We start from the raw sequence: 8,892 nt of genomic DNA, 5'->3' as shown, positions 1-8,892 counted from the left end.
GAGCTCAGTAGTAGTGTGAGGATGACAGAACAGAGAATTACTGAACTTAAGAACAGATTATTGCATTTACCCAGTATAGAGAAAAAATAGACTGGAAAAGAAAAGAAATAACAGAGCCTCAGAGAGCTGTGGGTCAATAACAAAAGCTCTAATAGTCAAATTATTGGAGTTCCAAAAGGAGAGGAGAAACTGTGTTGCACTGAAAGATTATTAGAAGAAATATAACTCAAAATTTCCCAAATATGGTGAAAGGTATAAACCCACAGACCCCAAAAGCTAAGTGAACCTCAAACAGGATAAACCCAAAGAAATCCATAATAACATTTTGAAAACAAAGAGACATAAAAAGACTTGAAGGAAACTAATGAGAAATGGTGCATTGCTTAGATGGAATGCCAATAACAGTGCATTTTTCATCTTATTTGGAGGTCAGAAGACAGTAGCATAATGTTGTTAAGTGCTGAAATAAAATATTGGTCAACGAAGAATGCAATACTTGACAATCAATCATTCAGGAGTGAAGAGGAAATAACATTCTCAGAAGAAGAAACGGGTCATTAGAAAAAAATACTCATATGAGGTATATGCATTGTATATATGTATGTATATTAATAGATTAGAGATAGAGAGATAGAGATAGATGCCCATGAAAGTCTCTTAAGGTAAGTATCAAATGAGAGAAGAAGCCAACAAATATTATAAGCACAAAAGGAACGACACCATTGGGATCTGCATTGATTAGAAATAGCTTTCCATAGGCACTGACCCTTGATCTAGGTAGGATTCAGAGAGAGCGAAAGTATAACACGTGATCCCTGCTCTACATTCCCTCCTCATCCATCTAGAGAAACCCTTCATGTTCCTGGTGGTTCAGGGCTGGGGTCATTTTCTCTTCTCTGCTCTCACTGCCCAGTAACATTAGTAGCGTTTCAACACACTTTGAGGTCTTGAAGACATTTGCTTTTCCCAATTTTTAACAGAGTTCCTAGCACGTAATTGGAATTCAATACATATTTCTTTGAGAAGGAATGATAAACATGCAAAGTCATCTTTTGTAGTTTAGTCTTCGTTACTAAAAGCAAAGATTTCCTATAGCTTGATGATTGCAGATGTAAAACTATTTTAAAACAAAGCAAAATTCAAGAAGTGAGACGAATGAAATGATTACTGTCATGTTAAACTAAAATAAATTTCACATAGGCAGCTATACAAAATATTTAAATAGGTTGCAGGTGCTAGTTCACTCTGCTTAACCATTGTACATTGTAAATAAAATGTCAAATAACTCCCATATTACCCAAATAACTTACACATCTAACAGCAGTAAAATGTTGAAGAGCTGCCTGCCATCCAAATCTATCTGCAGCATGAAACTTTCCATTAACTGTCAAGCAATGACAGATATCCTCTACAGGAAAATGTGGGACAAAGTCACAATAGTAAGTTTCTTAAGCTATGTCAGAATTTGGTAATGAAATCATGATCTTAACGACTTGCTGAGAAAGCATGTTTCTACGCTGAAAAAAAGCAGTTTCTCTTTAATGACAGCTTCAGACTTGGGGGAGAATCCGACTTAGGAAAAAGAGAAGAGATATTTTAAATACAGGTATTGGGAGAAGTTTTAAAATTAGAAGCTAAGCATTAATTACATGGATAATCTTGTATGAATCACTTAACCGCTTTGGTTTTCATTAGCCCTATTTATAAAGTGCAGGGATTGGATAGATGAGTTCCAATGTCCTTTGAAGTTCTAAGATTCTACAATTTTCTGTCCTATTTCCAGAATTTCAACTAAGAAATGGCACGGATAAGCTTCTGCTGTCAGGGTCAAGCTATGCAAAGTGGATAGTTTAATTTAAAGGAACTTGTCTTTTAACACATTAAAGTTAGGGAATATCCAGAGAGCTTTCTTTTTAATGAAGGTCACAGGGTGATTTATACATGGATGAGCCATTGAGAGGCCTTGCTGTGATGGAGCCATTTGCCTTAAAAAGAAATAAACCTGTTGGCAAACTCACCTTTGATCACAAAAGCAAAGTGTATATATCTAAAAAAAGTTTTCATTCATTTGATATGTCATCTTTCTTTTATCTCTTTTTCTTTAATGAGGTCTCAAATATCCTCCTGAGAGCTGAAGTTTATAGTTCACTTCTAACTTTCTGAACACACATCTTCAGATATAAAACGGTTAGAGTAACACATTCACAAAGATCCGAATACTGTTAGCTGCTTCTGAGAACAGCATAACCATCATCACCAAAATAACACCATCCTCTTGTGCAATTATACATTCCAAAGCAATAGGTCAACTATCTTGCACTTATTACTATGCGAAATAGTCAAAAGAACTCGTTGTTATTCTCTGTGCAGTGGTTTTCAAACAAGTCTGCAATTTGTCTGTACTCCTTCCCCTTGAAACCTAGACTAGCCTTAGTGGTGCTTGCAGTCTTAGAGAGCAGGATAAGCAGTGCCGTGAGCCTCCTGGGAGGAGGAGAGGCGTGGCTATGCAGATTTCACCTGGTTCTCTAAGGCCATCTTCTCTTAGGCAATTTCTCTCAAATCCAGCCACCTCACTTTGCAAAGAGCTGGCCACATGGGAAAGAGGTAAACAGGTGTTCCAGGTCACAGCTCTGGCTGAACCCACACACCCTGCCTGAGCCTCAAGTCTCATCTCAAACATGACCTCCATAGAGGAGTCTGTAAATGTTTGGGGCAGACCTGTGAGAGACCTTTGGTCTTTTCTTTAACAGCTCCTTACATCATTTGGTATCCATTGTCCTCTCATAAACTAGAATTATCTGAATTTCACTAAACATTTTAACATTCTATGACAAACTTAAAAAAATCTGAATATTGTAAGTTTTATATGGGAAATATAAATTCCTCCTCTTTCCCACATTCAATTTAAGAATTGAATCTTAAAATTCAAAAATCATGATATAAATTAGTTTGAGATTTAGTGAAATGTTCCTTTAATAAAGGTATTAAAATTTAATTATATCATTTTTTTCATATGCCAGGGCATTTGAAAATTTATTGGGCCTTAATATCTTCCCAAGCATTATATGAGGAAAGTTGAGCAGACTGGAAAATTTAGAGTTCATTTCTAATTCTGTTGTACTGGGAGAATTGCTAAAAACTAAAGAATTGGGGAAAAGGACTTCTGTTAATAAGTGCTCAATAAGTGTAGGTGATTCATGAATCATTTAATTTTTACAAAAACCTTCCCAATATAAGGTTGTTAGTTTCATTTTGCAAACAAGAAGTTCAAAACTACTAGGTTTGAAAAATAAGAAATACAATATTTTCTACATGACCTTGGCACAGACAAGATGTATGCAAAGGAGGAAAAAGAACAGACTATAAACCATTTTACAGAAAGTGAGAGCTTTCACGTTAATACTAATTAATCTTTGCAGCAACCATAGAAGGAAGACAGACTGTTACTTCTTTCCATTTTACATATGAAGAAACTGAGACTTAGAAAGCTGAAGTGATTTCATCAAGATCATTGAGCAGGTGAGATGTGAAAACAGGATTCAAACCCGGGCAGGCAGAAGCCAGAGAGAAACTGAATACCAAGCTGGTATTACCATGTTCATCTTAATGATGACAAACAAAAGGGGAACTTTCAGTCATGTGGACAATTGCAGGAAATTGTCTTAGTAATCACAGTTGTAATTCATTGTTTAAATGATGCTCTTCAAAAAGAAATAGTCTGAGCATGTATCACACAATTGCCTTTCTTATATGTTCAATTGATTTTATTAACGCTATTGATAGTCAAGTTGCAGAGGGTGACTTTTCTTCCTTCTTTAGTCTTTTCTGTTATATGAAAATCCGAATTGTATTTTACTGTACATGTCACAAGGACACTGCTGGAAAATGTGGTAGTATTTAAAATGATGGATTTATAACTTTTGCTATTATATTAAAGAATTAAGAGTAGGTACATGTAATCAATTATGGAAGATTTTAATCAAATGATTTTAGGTAGTTTTCTTAACTTGATACACAGATTCTCTAAAGCAGTGCTTCTCAGCCTTTTGTAACCCCTGATTTTTCTCTCAAGAATTTTCCTGAGCTAGGTATGCTTTATGCTTCTCATGCATGAAATAATATTCTAACATTGAACATGATTTTTCAAATCCATATATACCACCTAGGATTCTTGCCATTCTTTCTCTTATCCCCCCTCCTCTACTTGAAAATCCCCCACTGTTACACCAGGGTAACTCTTTTTAACAGTGTCACTGTCCCTCTGGCTCTTCTCCCACATTCCCCTGCTACATCTCTGCTTTCTCTCAGTTCTGTCCACCTCCCCTGCTCATCATGAAATGAGCTTTATTAGTGCTCTCCAGTATTCAAACGCATTGCTAATATAAATATAAAAAGAGCATGTGTTACCACAATTTCATTCAGTCTACTGATGGATTCCCTTCGACATAGTTACTTTATTCATTAAAGGAGAAGGAACAAAACAATAAAAAAATAAGAACAACGAAGTTCAAGCATTCAAATCCCATACTCTTTGCTATTATTTTTAGGCAAGGATATTGGCAACATTCCTGCCGAGAGTGGTTCATGCCAAACAGACTCTAGTGCACTTGAAGAAGCTGCAAACAAAACAAAACAAAGCTACACAGGAAGCTCCATTTTCTTGTTTGTGTTTGCAGAAAATCAGTCCCTCAGTTTTACATGCACTGTCCTATGAAATAAAAAAATAAGCTCATGGAATATCAGCTCGTGGGTATGGGAAAGAGCATCTGTGGAACAGGCTAGTCCTGAATACCAGTTTCACATCCAAGATCTATGAGAAAGATCCAGAATGAGGTGAAACCAAATGCTTCTTTGGGTAGAAGGAAAGGGCAACAAGGAGGTAAGCCGTGGAGTATCGGTCAGTATCAAGTGGGGTATTGTGTTGTAAGCTAAGGCATGAGTAAGCGAGTTGAGGGAAAAAGCCTCAGCAGAGACCCATACGTGAGAGCCCAACTATGTGGGGAAACATCTCCTGGTGGGGGAGGGGGAATAGATGGGTGAAAATGAAGAATAGGAGACCTTAGGACAGTTGGCAAGGCCATGGTCCCTAGCGTGCAGAAAATAGAGAATGTTAATATCAGAACCTGAGAAAATGGAAGAAAGCTCACATTAACGACCCCCACCTCACCTAGTCATTCATCATCTGATACAGCACATGTACTCACAGATAGAATATTGGCCTATAATAATTAATAATTGCTAACATTTCAAAGCATACACCATGCACCGAACACTACTCTAAGGATTTTTAGACTTAACTATATTTAAACCTACCATTATAAAGTAAATTTATAATTATTTCCAGATTATGGAGAAAGAATCTGAGGTGCAAATTCCAAATGTCCTTATTTACTAGGTGTTTATCTGTGGGTTATTTATGGAACATCCCTAAGCCTCAGTTATTGAGTCTACAGAGTACAAATGATGCCGTTTGGCACAACCCTGCCATGGAGAAAATTAAATGACTCCAAACTCACGCAAAGCTTTATTTGATAATCACTTAGCAGGTAGATACAGAAATATAGTTAATTTGCTTATCCAACAAATATTATAGAGCATCTACTATGTTCTAAATATGGTTCTAATTATTTGAATTACCTCAATGAGTAAAATTGACAAAGATTCCAGATTTCATGAGACTTATATTCTAGCAGAAGGATAGGCAATAGGATATTTTTTAAAGTAAATTATTATCTATATTGGAATATAAAGGGTGCTGTAGGAAAAAACCTAGGAGAAAGCAAAAAGATTTGGAATTGTTAGGAGGGAGCACTTTGTACATATAGTGGTCAAATGAATCACTCAAAATAGGGTAAAAGAAGTAGCAAAACAAATATTCTGAATATAGAATATTCTGGATGTTAGAAATAGCTAGACCCTAAAGCAAAATAATAACCTACAATTCCAGCTATCATTTTTCAGGCCAAAGAGATGGCATTCACTTTCAGATATTTTCTGAAAATAGTTTAGACTGAAAATTCTGTGGGACTAAACTTTGATATAGCTTATGGAAGAATTTTGCTGGCAATAAATTACATTCATGGTTCACTGGGTTTGCTTCTATTATTTTCCAAGGATTAAATATAACATATTTTCCTGGTTTTATGACAAGGTTGCCGAAGGTGATGATAAGGATGTACATTTAAATAGCATCACAGCAAATGGAAATAGAGTTTCCTTATGGCCACTAAGATTTGTTTGAAAATATGGATTGCTTTTTGGCCAGTCAAGCAATTGTGACCTGTCTTCCCATAATGTGAAGAAAGAGCAATACATTTCACAAGTTTCAGGTACAAACAGCTCCTATCCTCATCATATAGTAGAAGAAAACCTGTGCTAGATTTGCGTAAAGCTGGAGGTGGGAAATGGACTGAGAAATACAAGAAGAGAGAAACAACATAGGTAGTGGGCAAGGGGTAGAATAGCTGCCAGGTTTCTGTGAGCCCACAAAAAATAGCCATGTATCTTTATATATCAATTACAACATGGCCAAGTTGGATGGGACATTAGAAATCATCCATTCTAGCCCCCTGATTTTGAGAATATGAAACTCAGAGACATTACATGTTCATCTGCTACATAGCAACTAAGTGGCAATGCTGTGAAGGGGGCCTCTGACTCCCAGTTCAGCCCATGCATTAATTCTTAATTTATAAACCACCTACTTACTGAAAGGATTTTTAGTGGCATCTCATAAAATGTGAATGAACAGTAAGATTATCAAAACAGAAATAGGGTGTTGGCGTTTGACAAGACTTTTCCTATCCATTATTCATTGTCCAAGGTAACCCCAACACACACCACATTAGGGTTTTTCAGCCTGTTGAAGAGAGGTTTCAAAGCTAATCTTCCAATGAACTGGAGAGCTTGGAGGAAATAGCAGATGGTTAAGATTTAGGCACAGGATATGCAAATTTACTTTGCCAATTTTTAGGTTTGTTTGTACAGTCTTAAAAATTGGGTAAGACATACAGGTAAAATAAATTTTCTGTTAATGAACTGTCCCTTTCCTAAAAAACATACACACAAACACACACATACAGCACATCTTGTTTTTAATTAGACCAAGTCTGAGCTAACTTTTAATTCAAAAATAGTATAATGAAAAGAGGATGGATTGGAACCATGAGAGTCAACTCCTTGTAAATCACAGGGTACTAGAGTAAATGATGACCCTTGACTTCGTTCACTGCATTTTCATAATCCTGTGAGGGTGAAATCAGTGCTGTGTGTACAAACTATTCTGCAGCTCTAATCTGTCTAGATCCTAAAACTCAACTCTCCATTTGATCACTGATATTTTTGTGCTTAATTTTATGTGTGTGTATATATATATATATATGATCTTTCACATGCTTTTGGAAATGTATGTTTTTTCCAGGCTTCTCCTCATTCCCATTAGCTTTTGTCAATAATTTTAAAAACAAACAAAAAGATTAATGCTAATTTTTTAGCACTGTAATAGTCTTAAATGAATCAATTCTATGTGTTATTCTTTTAATGATAATCTCTTTTAGAGAACTCTAAGTACTTCTGCATCTCTAGCCCTCCTTTCATCAGTCCTCTTTCCTATTCTTATCTGCACTGTTTAAGCCCTTTAACTCCCCTCTGAAGTGGATACAGCTTTCCTCATTCCTCCCTTTTCGGCTTCAAGCTTTCTCTTTTTATCCTCCAGATGCTCTCACAAACCCAAGAGTTAAAAGGTTCATAAGGAATAAAGAGAGTGGCTATGACTTATGACAAATGCATATTTCAAAAAATTTGTGTTAGGGTTTTTCCCACATAAGTAGATTCCCTTCCATAAAAGAAAGAGCAAGTTCAAAAAGAGTATAGCCAACTCTACAGTATTTTGTTAGTAGCTAAGAGAAAGAAAAATGGATTACAGGATGGAAAACAAAGATTTTGCAAAACATTCTGCCCACAAGTTCCATTTATGGCAGCAGGAGTGATCATGGATTTTGGAACCAGAATGCATTCAATTCAAATCCCTTCCCCACCACTTACCCACAAGGGTCTTGAGTAAACATTTAAACTTTCTAAGATCTAATGTTTTTTCACTTTAATTTGTTCAGATGATCTATTTCATAGTTTTTTTGAGATGTCAAGAAACATGTTTCATAATTTTTGAGATGTATTAGGTGGTTAAGTAAGATAAAAAAGGAAATGTAACTTGTTTTGATTGACTTTTAAGTTGATTTTCTTTCTTTTCATAACCTTAATCATCTAATGTAATTCTTTTCTTATGATTCCATAAATCCATTCTAAATTTAGATTTTTAATCTGAGACCTTCTGTCTAAAATAAAACCAGGTTTCACTTGAGACTTTCTTCTTGAAAGTAGTGATAATGGTCAAGTACACTTAAGAAAGTTGTTAGGGCTATGCATGTTTTCTGAAATCCTTTAGCTACATAAGATTTTAGAGAAATTTAACAGTTTGTTGATGAATTGCAGATAGTCAGAAAGATGTGGAATTAAAATGAAGATAAATGTAGTTCATTCATTCATTCAATCATGCAAATGTTTCTTTGGAATGTCCATTCTATGCCACAGAATAAAGGAAGAGGAGATACAGTGACAAGCAAGTAAAAGTTCCTGCTCTTATGAGTTTATGCTCAAGCCCCAGCCTAGTTTCACATACAAGCCTCATTCAGGGTAGGTCTGCAGGGTGTATAATACACAAAAGCACTTTTACTGTGAAACTAATGAAGCAAAGCTCCAGAGACGCTCACTGGCAGAGGATTTTTCTAAAGCCCTAGAAGGCACTCTTACAAAATGTGTTATACAGTTATGCATTCTTTCATATTTGCAAAGGTAAAATAAAATATTTTTAACTACCATGGTTGTTTGAAGCTG

The sequence above is a fragment of the Tamandua tetradactyla genome, chromosome 8 (assembly GCF_023851605.1).
Source record: "Tamandua tetradactyla isolate mTamTet1 chromosome 8, mTamTet1.pri, whole genome shotgun sequence".
NCBI classification, from domain to species: Eukaryota; Metazoa; Chordata; class Mammalia; order Pilosa; family Myrmecophagidae; genus Tamandua; species Tamandua tetradactyla.
The sequence above is the reverse complement of the archived record's forward strand: the minus strand, read 5'-3'. Positions refer to the sequence as shown.